Genomic DNA, 16168 nt, shown 5'->3' on the forward strand with positions numbered 1-16168 from the left:
ACGTCCCTGATAAGAACTGACCTTTGTTTTTTCTACTTATTAGAAATGGTGTCTTTATAGCCCTCTAAAGTGTAAAAATGTCTCGTATCTTAAAAATGCTGCAGTAAAATGTTTTGATATGAGGTGTGCATATAGTATGGGACGTCCCTGATAAGAACTGACTATTCTTTTTTTCTACTTATTAGAAATGGGATCTTTATAGCCCTTTAAAGTGTAATAATGTCCCATATCTCGAAAATGCTGCAGTAAAACGGTTTCATATGAAGGGTGCATATAGTACGTGACGTCCCTGATAAGAACTGACCTTTGTTTTTTTCTACTTATTAGAAATGGTGTCTTTATAGCCCTCTAAAGTGTAAAAATGTCTCGTATCTTAAAAATGCTGCAGTAAAATGGTTTGATATGAGGTGTGCATATAGTATGGTATGTCCTTTATAAGATCTGACCATTGTTTTTTTCTACTTATTAGAAATGGGATCTTTACAGCCCGTTAAAGTGTAATTTCCCATTTCTGGAAAATGCTGCAGTAAAATGGTTTGATATGAGATGTGCTCATAGTATGGGACGTCACTGATGAGAACTGACCATTATTTTTTTCTACTTATTAGAAATGGTGTCTTTATAGCCATCGAAATCACCATTTGGACCCATATCTCAAAAATGCTGCAGTAAAAGGTTTTTATATGAGGTGTGCATATAGTATGGGACATCCCTTATAGGAACAGACTATTGTTTTTTCTACTTATTAGAAATGGTGTCTTTATAGCCATCTAAATCATTGTATTGTCCCTTATCTTAAAAATGATGCAGTAAAATGGTTTCATATGAAGTGTGCATATAGTATGGGATGTCCCTGATAAGAACTGACTATTGTTTTTTTCTACTTATTAGAAATGGTGTCTTTATCGCCTTCTAAATCATTGTATTGTCCCATATCTCAAAAATGCTGCAGTAAAATGGTTTCATATGAAGGGTGCATATAGTATGTGACGTCCCTGCTAAGAACTGACCTTTGTTTTTTTCTACTTATTAGAAATGTTGACTTTATAGCCCTCTAAATCGCGATATGGACGCATATCTCAAAAATGCTGCAGTAAAATGGTTTGATATGAGGTTTGCATATAGTTTGGGATGTCCCTTATATGAACTGACCTTTGTTTTTTTTCTACTTATTAGAAATAGGGTTGTGATGAGTGGGGCGGGGCCGCGAGCCATGAGAACGGAACGAGGCCAGTGGAGTGACTGGAAATGAGCGACGCCTGCTCCACTCACTGGTCTCGCGTCCCGCGGTGGAGATGGAAGGATACAAAAGAGGGGCGACGACAGTGAACAACGAGAGAGGGCCAGGCCAGGCCAGGCCATGATTTTAGTTTGTGTTTGGTTTTTGTTTGTAAGCGACAGTCGTCCGTGAAGGGCTGTCGCAGTGTTTTGTGTTTATTTTATATAATTAAAAGCTTCATTTGATTGACGGCCGGTTTTCGCCTCCTTCTTCCCATGGATAAAAAGTTTTGTACTCCGCTATAGGGGTCTTTATAGCCCTCTAAATCGCCATATGGACCGATATCTCAAAAATGCTGCAGCAAAATGATTTTTTGTGTATATAGTATGGGACGTCCCTGATAAGAACTGACCGTTGTTTTTTTCTATTTATTAGAAATGTGATCTTTATAACCCTTTAAAGTGTAATAATGTCCCATATCTCAAAAATGCTGTTGTACAATGGTTTGATATGAGGTGTGCATATGGTATGGGACGTCCCTTATAAGAACCAACTATTGTTTTTTCTACTTATTAGACATTGGATCTTTTATGGCCCTTTAAAGTGTACTAATGTCCAATATCTCCAAAATGCTGCAGTAGAATGGTTTTATATGAAGTTTGCATATAGTATGCGATGTCCCTTATAAGAACTGACCATTGTTTTTTTCTACTTGTTAGAAATGGGATCTTAAAAGACTTGTAAAGTGTAATATTATCCTATATCTCTAGAAGGCTCCTGTAAAATGGTTTTATGTGAGGTATGGATATAGTATGGGATGTCTTCTTTAAGAACTGACCTTTAATTGCTTCTTTCTCATCATAAAAAAGTGTCTTCTAAATCAATGAATGTCCCATATCTCGTTTTCTACTAATAATTGTAATGCTTTGAAAAGCTGAAAATTATAGTAATACAGAGCAGTCAAGGAAAACAATAAGTTACACGAATATTAGAGCAGATGGGCAAAAAAGGTCGTCATTTATCAAATCTGAACGTATAGATGAAAAGCGCTCTGAAAGCGCGTTCCCTCTCTGTTGTTCTTGCTATTGCCGTAATTATAGTAATACACGCGCATCTAAATTTCACTCGCGGCTGGCTTGACGGTGTTTTTCTGAAGTGCGGCTGGCTTGACCGCAGTCTAACCCTAGTAACTTAACCTTTTTTTGTTTACAAGTAGTTACAGTCAAAGGAATTGTGATTGTCCTTTAGGTTAATCATTTGAAATAGTAAAAACAATATGTTCAAACTTTTGACTACTTTCTTTAATAGCTACATAACACAATACTTCTACTTTTACTTTCAGTACTTGAGTAGTAAATTTTAAAATAGACTACTTGCAATACTTAAGTACAAAAAATGTTGAATACTTTAGTACTTCTACTTAAGTGTGGTGCTTAAAGAGCACTTCTACTTCTACTCAAGTCACTTTTTTGATAGAGCACTTGTACTTTTACTCAAGTATGGTTCTCTAGTACTTTATACATCTCTGCAAATACGTGAGAACCCAATATCCTACCAGTTCAACAGCGGCAAATCAAACATATCCGAAGCTGTCGATCCTGCTGCCTTGAATGTCCAATTGTTTGATGATTATTAGCAGCAAACATATCCAAAGACCGCTAAGGAGCTGAATGGAGGAATAGCTTTCGTGACGCGATTCCTTAAAAGCTTAAACGTTGTTTTATTTGTACAGCTTTGTACAGGCTTTTAACGGTCAACATAATATGTGCTCCAGCACTCACCCCCATTCTTCCCTTCCTCACGTACACCCCACAGGTGTTTTTAACCCCACTTATATGGAGCTATTATTATGACAAAATGATTTGAATTTGAATTGTGTAAATTTGAATTATTTGCAAGTGTAATCTAACAAAATTGAATTTTAGGTGGTAGTTTAAATAGTTCTTAATTAGATTTTTTTTAAACGAATATTGAACATTTAAAATTTAACAAACTGAAATGTTTTTATGGCTGAATTTTATAGACATGTATTTTCAAACAGCTATTTTTTTTTGTTCTAAATTCTTATACTGCAAATATTCATTTAAAAAAAAATTCAGATTCAAGTTTTCAAGATGAAGAAATTCGGAACTTCAAATTCAGTTTTCTAAAATTCTGTGTCAAAAATTCAAACTCAAAAATTCAGATCTTACAGAAAGTAGGTCACAGGTCATCCACAGGGAAGAGTAGATGATCTCAGAAAAGTCGAACAGAGCATTTTAGACAATTGGGGACTGCGGAAGTTTTCCAGCGTGAATGTAGTGGTGGTTCAAGGGGTTGCCACGCTCTGACTCTGATCATGAATCGCCCGGAGGTAAGTGATTCACTGTAAAAAATTATTTTATGGCTTAGTAAATAAAACAGAAAAAATCATGCACCTTTACTAAAAATATATTAGTAAAATTAAAAACTAAGTAAAATCTTAAGTATATACTCAATATTTTCTTGTAAATATTATACATCCAACAGAGGAGTAAATTTGACTTGTGATTATCTAGCATATTTACTCGAATTAATAAAGTACTTGAAGCAAATAAAAATAAAAAATGATGTAAAATTTAAAGCAAGGAATCTGCGCATGCGTGGAAAGAAAACCCGCGATGATCGAAGGCTTCTCCATGATCTCCATCAGTTCTCGACAGATAAGTTCTATTTAAAACCGCATTATATTATGGATTTTTACATTGAATTTATTCAAGAAACGATATTTCATTATATGATTGTGTTGTCATCACTTTATTCTGTACCTTTGAAAAGTGTAGCGCGTTATTGAGTCAGCTTTGTAAACGAGCGCCATATAAGCTAATGTTACAGTCTACGTAGCAAAACGAATTTAACATAAATATGTGAATTGTATGTTTGTGCATTGCTCTTCAGAAAAATATACTGTATATGTCACGGCCACGAATTAACAATTGGTGAACACGTTTTCATCCACCTTTTATATAAATCGTGCACAATATAAATCATTCCCCCAATCTCTAATTACTTTACTAAATCGTGCGTTGTTTGTCCCTTTTTTTTACTCAATCGTGTCCACTTTGTAAATTACCATAACTCGTTCCCTTTTTATATCAAAACGAGTTAAAGATTATTAAAATATGACACGATTAACTAAATTAATGTAGTTTAATGCAAGAATATGGCAAGGTGAACTGTGATGCAGTATGTTTTAATCAGTTTGATTTGGTTTAATATAGTGATGACGTTTCGTGATCGTTTTGTGTGATCTCTTTACAAAGACTAGTCTCGTTATGCACATCATCTGAACAGCCCCAAAAAAGTAAATCTCAAAGATAGCCACTGGTTCTGTAGTGATTAAAAAAAATCCTCATTCGTTTCATCAAATTTAATTATGTGAATGCAAATACTAATTAACATTAAGTTTAAAAATATGCTGTTAACCAATTTATTTTCTGTGTTTTCTTAATTGCAGAATATTTATCACGTGCCTCCAGTCATTCGTGCTGTCTTTGCTGCAAACTGGTTGAAAGGGACAGAAGTGAGAGACTGAATGGAATGATATGTCCACACAGGGATAGTTAATATTTATGATCTTGATTTAAGCATTTTAATTTTTAAGCAAAAAATGTAACTTTGCTGTATTGAAAAGAACAGAACTTCTAAAACATTACCGACTACAGCACTGGCACAGCACACAAAACCGCTCAATTCTGTGCCCATACTCTGATTGGGTTTGTTGCTTCAGGACCTGGAGTGCCCTGCACTCTCATTTGTCTAGAGATCACAGAGAGTCTACACAGGCCCTCTCATTTAAGTGTCTTGTTTGTAATTCAGTAAGTAACCATTCAGAAAAATAATACTTTGAGCACATTCGATGTCATCAAAAAAAGTATGAAACAGTGACCTGTGTTTTCAATAATTGTGAATACAGAACAAATATATATTCAACTTTTGCATCTTATAAAAGCAGGAAGCATACTCCTCAATCACTTGAACATTTCAAACCATCCATCCTTCAAAATTACACTTGTCAAACACCTGAAGATACTGAATTGATATCATATTTTGATTGTTTGCTGTTTATATAAAGATACTTTTGTCTATGTATTATTTAACCTCATACAGATAAAGGAGGAATTCTGAAGAATTACGGCTGTACCCCTGGAACAAGTCTTTATGTCGAAACTCGATGGCTACACGCCGAAACTCTTGGAGCTTTTAGAAGCTAAGGGAGGTGCTGCAGGAGTCAGGATACAGTCAACACTCAGTGCGTTGACTCCGGTATGAAACCAGTACCTGTATAAACCAGTTAAGCATTCTGTAATGTTAATTTGTGTATTGGCTGCCATAATTTTGTATGTCATCATTCACAAATGCTGCTTCTGTCTGTTGTACTTATTGAAACCATTTAAACATTTTTATAAAGTTAAATTTTTTTATACTTTTTAGAAGTATTCTAAAATTAGATTTCTTTTGATCAGTATTGATTATTAGAAATACATCTCTTCACAGTGCAATACCATTGAAAAACGACGGGATGGTGTGATCCGCAGTCTCATTGAATATCTTGGTGAGGGGGCAGAGAATCCGCTAAACATTTTTATCTAGTCTATAAAATTGTCCTGACCATTTTTCAACTGTTTATACAACAGTATAGCTTATGATGTTATTAACACTTGAAATTGTTTTTCCCCATCATCCTCCTGGATCACATAAGGATGGCACTGAAGAAGACTTCACAGAAGATGTCATGATGATTCTTGTCCATGGAAACCGAAATGGAGAGCCAGTGGTTTCCATTGTTCTTGAAGGAAGCAAGGTTCTAAGTAAATGTGAAAATACTGCTAAAGCTTGTGCTCTCCTGATGGGACTGATTTAGGCCTTGAATCTACAGTATCCCTCAAAGCTCAAGTAGACTTTTGAGGTTTTTCAGAAGCTGTTTCTGGATCTGGATGGACTTAAGATCTCTCCTAAAGTTCGGTCTTTGAAAAACAAGCTGCTTTCTTGACAAGTTTCCGTACTCTGGATGTACTTAGGTGTTTAACTGCCTTTTTGACTCACTTATTTTGGTTTAATATTTGAATTTGAGAACTGTACCCTCAATAAACACACAAAATGTTAATTGTATTTCCATTTCCATTAACATTTGTATTAGTTGCATGCACTATTCTTATGTTGTATTACAACAACAGAGTTGATAATGTGGGTTACCCTCATTTGATAAAACTGTTTTGAAAAAATAATTTCTTGAATTTCTGTTTCAGGTTTTTTATTAGTTTAAAAACTTTTCCAAAGTCGTTTGGCCAAGGAGTTTTCTTGTTTGTGGGGTGGGGTCAGGGGCTTAGTTAACAGGTTTTATTTAACTGCAATCTGTTAGTTATGTTTTGATACAGAGATTAAGAAGCTGTCATATCTATGCATAGAACTGCTAATGTTGGAGTTGTAATGTGTTTAATATGCCATTGAAGATGGATATTTACTGTTGCTTAAGCTGTTTAAAGATTTTAAAGTGATCTTAAGCATCATATATTTCTGTGTGCTGGCTATTTCTTGCATTATTTGTTCCTAATAAAAGACTCTTAACTACATATTGTCATGGTATTTTTTTGTGACATTATAACAGTAAAATTAAATTTAAATTAATTACCAGCACTGCATAAAACAAGTAAAATGTATTTAAAAGAACAACTGATTTTACTTAATTATATCAGATTTGTAAGTGAAATTTACTCAATAAAATTTAACAGGTCAAGTTACATGTACTTATTCAGTTTTTTATTTTTACTTAACTTAGTGAAGTAGATTTACTTAATTTCCAAGGCCAAAAACTTGCCAAATAAAAATTAAGTGAATTTACTTATAGTTTTTTTCAGTGTTGTTAAACATAAATGATTTTGTGTTTATATGTTAGGTTAGCGTTCTCAGTACGTGAGACATTTGTCTAAGCTGTCTCTGGTGTTTGTTTTAAAGTATATTTTGTGTAAAATTGATTAGAACGCAACCGTGTCTACAAGGCCTATGTTACACAGAAAGGACGCGAGTGGCGCGACGCAACACAGTGCTTGAAGCGACTGTTGCCCAAAAACTTGCCAAATAAAAATTAAGTGAATTTACTTATAGTTTTTTTCAGTGTTGTTAAACATAAATGATTTTGTGTTTATATGTTAGGTTAGCGTTCTCAGTACGTGAGACATTTGTCTAAGCTGTCTCTGGTGTTTGTTTTAAAGTATATTTTGTGTAAAATTGATTAGAACGCAACCGTGTCTACAAGGCCTATGTTACACAGAAAGGACGCGAGTGGCGCGACGCAACACAGTGCTTGAAGCGACTGTTGCAAAGAGCTGGGACTAGGTCAGAAATAGGAGGGGAATCCGTGTGCTGTTGGGGTTTTCATGGGTCGCGTCGCACCGTTCGCGTCCGGTGTTGTGTAATATTCGGTTCCCGTGAAAAACTGTTCCCGTGGGTGGAGTTTACATGAATATTCATTAGTTCCCTAATCAGTGCACGCTCCTCAAATCACTACTTGGATTATTTTGAAAAGGTAACTTAGTGTCTATCTTGTGTCAAAACAATGCAGTTTGTGTAATATTAATCGTCTGTAAGCTGATTTGATTGATTGATTGTAGGCACACAGAAAAAACAATAAGCGAATAACCTATGCTAACCTTGGGAAATATAGTTTCTTAATCTTATTTTTTTATGTGTTTAGCTTTTTATAAATTCCATTTGTGGGGCATTAATTACTGTTTGAATAGAATGATTAGCTAAGTTAGGCTACTGGTGACTATTACTGCAATGTATTCATGACAATGCTTGAAACAAATATATATGCCGCCTAATAAATATAGCTATAGGCTAGCTATCCTGTGTCATTTATAAAATGTTTAGTTTGTGTGTAGCCACTGTTTCTGTTACCTAAATAAGTCACATACATAGGCTACTGAAAATAATTTTCTTGCAGTGAAAATGTCAACATTGTAATCAATCTCATTTGTACAGAGGTGGGTAGAGTACCCAAAAACTTTACTCAAGTAAAAGTAAAAGTAATTCTAGAAATATTTACTCAAGTAAAAGTAAAAGTACTAGTCTTGAATAGTTACTTGAGTAAGAGTAAAAGAGTATCGGATAAAAAATCTACTCAAGTAGTTAGTTACTAGTTACTTTGGGTCATATATACGGAGCCTTCTTTTTATTTAGATATATAGATAAAATGTATGTAATGTATGTGTGTGTGTATACATGTATATATTTCATCAGCCTTTACTCCAATTTATTATAAAACCCTGTCTGTTTACTTAAGTATCAGGTTTCATGCCATGACATATTTTTAATACGACTGACTTTATATTAAATGTGAATTTAACATTGAAAGTTAATGTGATATAAATATTGCTACTAATCTTTTATTGTTCAGAAAGAGAGCAAATAACATTTAAATTATTAAAGATGATTTTCACTGACAGTGTAGATTTCAATCACTCTCAGAAACTCCCATTAAAATCACTGAAACTGTTAACACTGTGAAATCAATATCTTAATTATAGATTCGTGCACACATCTGCACTTTGTTGTTTCTGACGAGAGAATTCGCCAGAAAGAGGTATTCAGTCAGTGAGCGAGTGAAGGAAGCACCGACATTTCAGCGATGACTCGTCGGAACACCTCTGATTGGGCATTGCATTCAAAAGAATCGTGTGTGATTGGTTATAATGCGCAGCGCTGTAAAAACGCGTCTGTCTCTGGCTCAGCGCCAGCAAGCGATCACAGATCTGAATTTAACAGCTGATGATATGACTTGCTGAACGTACTCGCACCGTTGTGATTGTATTAAAATTAATAAAATTTTAATCGGCTATTTTTTGTCTTTTGGAAGCTGCATTCAACTTGACTCCCCTCTGTTATAAGCCACACACGTACAACAAACTAATGTCACAGTGGTATCGTGTACTGTAATCGAATGTAGCCCAAGTTATTAGCCTACCTGTTAAACAGTAGACAGCACACGCGGTGCTCATCTAATAAGGATCTCCATCACAAGCAAACAATAGCCTTTGCAGATTTGCTTTCAATTCAGTGCAGTTCCATATCCACGTTTTCAACGCTGCAGATGATCTTAAACGTTACAACTCTGCGTGAACCGCTTCAGACGCTCAGCGCGTGCAGCATGGAGCTGAACGACTCATTCAAACTGATTCATGAACCAATTCACTCGTTTGCCAATTGGTTTGATCAAGCCTTTGAACAGAATTGACTCAAAAGAATGAATCATAAGCGAATGGGCATCGCTCATTGCCCAGAGAAAAGTAGATGGTGCGTTTGGAATAAACTTAAGCATTTCTAACATTTATTGCATTAAAATAAAGTAACGAGAGGAGCGTCGCCCACAGTAACGAAGTAAAAGTACAGATTTTTCCCAAAAAATTTACTCAAGTAAGAGTATAAAGTACCCATCTTTAAATATACTCCGAAAAGTATTAGTTACCCAGAAAAATTACTCAAGTAAATGTAACGAAGTAAATGTAACTCGTTACTACCCACCTCTGCATTTGTAATTGGTTTAATAAAACGGTGCATAAACCTTAAAGTAGTGTTCTGATGCAGTCTTCTTGGACATAGGTCAGCAGCTACTCCAAGAATATTATTTTTACATTTGGATAAGAAATCATGTGTCTCATCTTCACCAATGTTATTATATGGCTTTGATTTGCTTTTGTGATGTTTCCACATATATTGATCATCATGTAAAGTCTCTGTCTGTTTCAGACTGGATGAGAGAGCTGAAGTCACTGGTACAGTAGCTGATCATTGTATGAACTGGACATACATGGAGGCTGTTCTCATCCAGAGACAATAAATATCTCAGACACTCACCTCATTTTGCATTGCTTCATTCCATGCTTACTTTCACACAACTTTCCTTGTCTTTTCTATTTGAGTTAAATTCATAAAGCAATTACTTCTGTACGTGTCATAGTAACATTTAATGAATGTAATATTTATGTGATCTACAATATCGTTTTTTGAGTATAATTTTAAACCGTAAACATACTTAAAGATTACATTTTATTTGTTAACCTGCATGCCATGTTACTATTAATACATATCAGAGAACTGTCAACATTAAAGAGTGTTGTTAAATTATTGAAATATTAACTTTAATGAATCTCAGAGGATATTAAATTCGGTAAGTGACAGGAGAGCAGAGTTTGGCTCCATTAAGTCAGGTTTGACGAGCGTGCACTGATATTTTCAGTTCCATTAGTTTGCACGTTGTTTCAAGGACACGCTCACAATAAGGGAACTAATGAATATTCATGTTAACTCCACCAACAGGAACAGTTTTTCACGGGAACCGAATATTACAGAACACCGGGTGATTCATGATCAGAGTCAGAGCGTGGCAACCTCTTGAACCACCACCACGTTCGCGCTGGAAAACTTCCGCAGTCCCCAATTGGCTAAAATGCTCTGTTCGACTTTTCTGAGATCATCTACTCTTCCCTGTGGATCACCTGTGACTTACTTTCTGTAAGATCTGAATTTTTGAGTTTGAATTTTTGACACTGATTTTTTTAAATTAATATTTGCAGTATAAGAATTCAGAATAAAAAAAACTAGCTGATTGAAAATACATGTCTATAAAATTCAGCCATAAAAACATTTCAGTTTGTTAAATTTCAAATGTTCAATATTCATAAAAAAATAAAATTCAGAACTATTTAAACTACCACCTAAAATTCAATTTTGTTAGATTACACTTGCAGATAGTTCACGTTTACACAATTCAAATTCAAATAATTTTGTCATAATAATAGCTCAATACACTTAATGAATGACACTCCAATAAACATTAGGTCACATGATTTTCCCATTACATTGCTCCTACACACATTGTTCAGTAGAGCATCAGATCTGAAGTCTTATTATGTTGTATCAAACTTTACTTGAATTAACATTTCATAAAACTAAAACAAAACAACAAAATAAAATAAACATGTTGCATTGGCAGCACTACAAATAATCAAACAAGACTCTACCATGTGATCGTAGGGCAGAGCATCTTGAACTTTAAATTATGAAAAATAAAACCTATCCACTTAACAATCTACTCAAACTTAGCTAACATCCTGTTTCCTACATTCAGTCTTTTTTGCAGAAAAGGGTATGAGCTGTTAGTTATTGTTTAATATTTTCCAGTCATCAGTGCTATTATCAGTGCTGGAGTCCAGCATCATGGCCTGTGTCTCCTCATCTCCAGTGGCCATTATCTCCATGTTCCCATCTGTCAAATCATAAAACAAACACAAATAATGTTTAGAGTGTAACTTCACTAGAACTGGGAATCTAAAATCAAGTCCAATTCCAGAATCATAAAACCTAATGTCAGGAATCAAGTAGTTGTTCTCAAATTTAAGTTCAATTCCACCATCTGTTCCTGGGTATTCCATCTATACCTTTTTTTTTTTAGGTGGCGAAAGTGGCTGTTAAAAATGCATTTGTCTTTGAATCATTCATTCAAGAGATTCATTGAAAAACACTGATTAATTCAATAAGTAAATAAAATTACCATAAGTAAATATTGAGTGAGTGAGTCATTGAATCAATCCATTTATAACTTCCATGAGATTTTGTTTAGTTGTCTAATATATTTTTCTTCAGAATTGTGAGAGAACTGCAAGTTTCATTAAAGGGTCTCAATTTATCCAGAATTATGCAGCTCTATGTTGCACACAAACAGCTCTTAAAGGTTCCGTTGTACGCTCTTTTTTGAAGCTTTGATTTTGTTTACAGTGTGCAATATAACATGTGTTCATGTTTTGCGTGTAAAAAAACACAGTATTTTTCACACAATTCACCTATCTGTATACCGCTCTTTTCACCTAAAAAGTTAGTCATGTCAATACATTGTAACATGAACTAATAAGCATCTTGAGCATGCACACGTTGTACGTGAGTTAGTTTGGTATTGTACAATTCTAATCGGTCTTCTAAAGAGAAAATTTAGAAGACACCTTAAACTATAACATCTAAATTATCATATAACATGAACTGTAAAGCACCTAGATCACGAGGGCTGTGTGTGTATGAAAGAGAGAGAGAGAGAGTAACATGGAGGCTTGTCCAGAGGGCAATTATGGTGACCAGACGGTATGTGTGTGAGAGATAATGTACATGAAAGTGAGGTAGTGTGTGTGAAAGAGTTTATGGGAGAGGGAGTGTGTGTGTGTGTGTGTGAGAGAGAGAGATAGAGATGTGATTCAAGGCCAAATCTTGCAGATTTCTTTCCAAACTTCCGTTTTAGGCCTAATCCCAATTCTACCCCTTAGCCCTTCCCCTTTCCCCTACCCCAACCCCTACGTTTCGCCTGTTCAGGTGAAGGGGTAGGGGTATCTTGACTCTCTTTTGGTTGGAGGGGTAGGGGTAAGGGGAAGGGCCAGATAGCCCTTCAAATTAAGATTTTTCGGGACCACACTTCAAACAAAGGGGTATGAATTAACTCTGCAACATGGCTGCTACAGCAAACAAAAAGACACATAAATGTAAGCTTTTTTGGCATAAATAAAGATTTTAACGAAAAGTAATCATTTGTTTTATGTTACATTCAATTGTGAGTTCATATTAACGGTCATGTTTGCAAAAAAATTGCTAATATTTGCTAACTTCATATAATTTCAGACATGATAGTGCCACAGCATATGTCTGATCAGGTCGATAACTGCCGTAGACATAATTAGAAATCACTAAACCATAAGGGAAGGGGTGTAAAATAGAATTGGGATTGGGCCATAATCTCCTTGTGCCGTTTTAGCACTGGTACGGGCTCAGGGATGAGGCCTATTATTCCCATGGGTTGGTACCAGATGACATCATCTCTCAGTGGCCAATAAAAGCGATTGATCCCAATACCGGTGATTGTTTTCACTTGAGCACCACTGAGACCTTTCTCCAGTTGACTTCTGCGGCATCTTAAAAATAGATAAAATTAAATTTCAACAAATATATATTTGAATAAAAACAGAAGCGTTGTACATTTCAATAAAAAAATATTCATATGTAGCCACTCATTCTATGAATTGTACCTTGTAAGCATAAATGTCATTTCCACCTCACCTTTGTCATTTCCACCCAAGAAGGTAATGTGGTGGAAATGACGGTGATGGAACTGACAATTCTACAGTATTTATACAGATTAGCTATGAATTGGTAGCAAGCATTCCATGCATGCAAAATAAATCTATTTGTGTTTAAAAAATCGATTTATTTACAGACTCATTTGATGTTACGCCATGTTTGGAAATGACATACAATAAAAATATTTTCATTTCAAGCAATATTTACCTTGAGTTTTCTTCTCCAAGTTGCTGAAGAAATTTAAAATCTCCTCCATGTCAGACATGTGCTGTGATGTCATTGTTCATCCCCATAGAAACTACCCAAACAATCTTTCAAAAAAACCTTTTAAAAGGACAGTGTTGTGGTGGAAATGACGGCAATACTGTGGGACAGCTACATTTTGTATATCAAATCACATTAATAGTTGTCTGACCTTAAAATCCCCAATTATGTTTTGATTCCTTTACTGATACTTCATTCAATCATATTAAAAAAAATGGATGAATCATTTTTTTACACGTCTTTTTCATTATTGAAGATCAGAAGTCTGGGTGTGGGACAAGCACAAAACAGCAATATTTGCATGTATACTACATCCGCGTCATCGGAAATTTGCATATTTTACACTTTTGTAATTTTGGAGGCCACTGATTGGCTAGATCGGCATCGGAATGGTGGGAAATTGCGAAAACAAAATGGCGGCGGTGGACGGGGCTACATTCTGCCGTACATGTAAGTTAATGCAGTTTGGTAATTATTAAAAAAAAAAAATTGCTATAATTTATAAATTGTATTTGATTATATAAATGCATAATGATCGTGAAATTAAACATATTCCTTAAATATCATCATCAAAGCTGTAATTACTCAGTTTAATATCAGTAAATTAATGTAACGCTATTAATGTAACGTTTCATAGATGGTCACTTAAATATATTATTATTATTATTATTATTATTATAAATCCTGTGTACACGGGGCAAGTGTGACGATTTGTAACTTCCTGTTTGGACCGGACGCAATCTGTGCACCTGAAGCGAAGACATCTGTGGTGTGAAGCTGTTGGAAACAACTATTATATGAAAGGTTAGTAATACTGCTGTTAAACCGTTTCTCTGAGAGTTTGTGGCTCAGTTTGGCCTGTTCGTGAGTGTCTTCAGTGCTCTTTAGAAAGCAGCTAGCGCGTGATGCTAAGGGCGCTAGCGTGTTTACACTAAAAGTCTCGTCTATTACATTTTACATTTACATTTATTCATTTAGCAGATGCTTTTATCCAAAGCGACTTACAGATGAGGACAGTGGAAGCAATCAAAACTATTAAGAGTAACATCAGACGAGAACAGTGCTTGTCAGTGTAACTGTAAAGTAATAGAACAGTCTAGCCATCATAATAATCTGTTGTCATGGCTACAGTCTGAAGGGGAGGGGCAGTTCTGTTTACTATTGTTACTGTTCGGCTTGGTTTCTTCTTTATTTATATAATGCTTTGTAGCATACAGATTGTATCAGCACTTTTACAAAGATAACCAGTCAAAATAGTATATTCAGCATATGCTCAGAAATCATATTCCACATATATTCTGTCCAACAGTTCTTATTGTTATTAAAGCAGACACAGAGGATGGCTGAAGGTGCGAGGCGAAGGAGAAAGCTGAAGCCCATGGAGGAGGCCATACAGTTTTCACTTCAACAGAAAGACAAGAATGGACTCGAGGGCAGGTTCATCAGTCATCTTAAAGGTGAGGTAAATTAATTGATTGAGCCAAGTTAAAGGTATAGTTCACCCAAAAGTGAAGATTTTGTCATCATATAGTCACCATTAGGTTGTCTCAGTCCTGTATATCTTTTATTGGGCAAAATAAGACATTACTAACCATTTGATGGTTTGTAAATTATGTAGGGCTGGACGATTCATCTAAAAGTACTCGAAAACTAAATTCAGAACCTCTAACCGACGTAATTTTCCCATGTCGGTTATTTAATCCTGTTAATACTTCCCCCTTAAAAGCATACTACCGCGCGTAGCCACATGACTCTTCCCCGTCCAGTCAGTGGCAGATCGGATGTGTGTTATTATATCGATCTACCATGTTACACTAGGGCTGTCAAAAAAATACAAATAAAAAAATTCCACATTAATTGTAGGTGTCCATTAAGGAGGAGCTTTAAGGCCCGCCTCGGGTATACTTCACATTCCACGTTCTGTCCCGTCTCACACAGCTTTATCCGCACAGCTTTCAGAGGGCGGACGAGCTCGACGAGCAGTAACGCTTCTGTCATCATTCACCTCGTGCAAGCGTTGTGGACAGCCGCGTATGGCAAGCCAAAAGGGTCAGAATTACGCCTAGATTAAACGCGTTTGCATACAAAACGCCGTTTTTTACGGCGTTTAAAACGGTATTAGCGCCGTCAAATACGCCGTCCTTATAGCAGACGCCGTAAAAAACGCGCGTAAACCGTAAAAAACGCCGCAAAAAACGGCGTTTTAGTGTTTGTAAAAAGCGCCGCTTTTAACGCCGTCGGCTTGCCACAGGACGCCGTAAAAAACGCCGTTCTGAATGCACAAAAGCGCGCGTTATTTACGGCGTTTTCCTTGTAGTATAATGAGCCACGCCCGCTGATTTCCACAGCCAGTAATAATGAACTGTTCTCACCCAATCAAAGACGAACAGAACCAGACCAGACTAATTTACCACAGATCGTTTAAGCGGAAGAAGTGCCTGTGAACTGATAGGAATATTAAGTAACTTTTTATATATTTTAATCGCTACAAACATTGAACATAGGCCGATTACACATCTTTATCCTACTTGAATGTAACTGTTAATTATT

The 16168-nt window shown here is 35.6% G+C and overlaps 2 long non-coding RNA genes across 2 annotated transcripts; both read left to right on the forward strand.

Moving 5' to 3' along the window:
- Positions 1-3524: 3524 nt before the first annotated feature.
- On the forward strand, positions 3525-10092 carry LOC113071090 (uncharacterized). The gene is made up of 2 exons (XR_003280031.1): positions 3525-3572; positions 9986-10092. It is a non-coding gene; the product is annotated as an uncharacterized LOC113071090 (long non-coding RNA).
- Positions 5355-6790, forward strand: LOC113071091 (uncharacterized). Its single transcript, XR_003280032.1, has 3 exons — positions 5355-5503; positions 5735-5792; positions 5940-6790. It is a non-coding gene; the product is annotated as an uncharacterized LOC113071091 (long non-coding RNA).
- Positions 10093-16168: the final 6076 nt, after the last annotated feature.

The sequence above is a fragment of the Carassius auratus genome, unplaced genomic scaffold (assembly GCF_003368295.1).
Source record: "Carassius auratus strain Wakin unplaced genomic scaffold, ASM336829v1 scaf_tig00005954, whole genome shotgun sequence".
Lineage (NCBI taxonomy): Eukaryota > Metazoa > Chordata > Actinopteri > Cypriniformes > Cyprinidae > Carassius > Carassius auratus.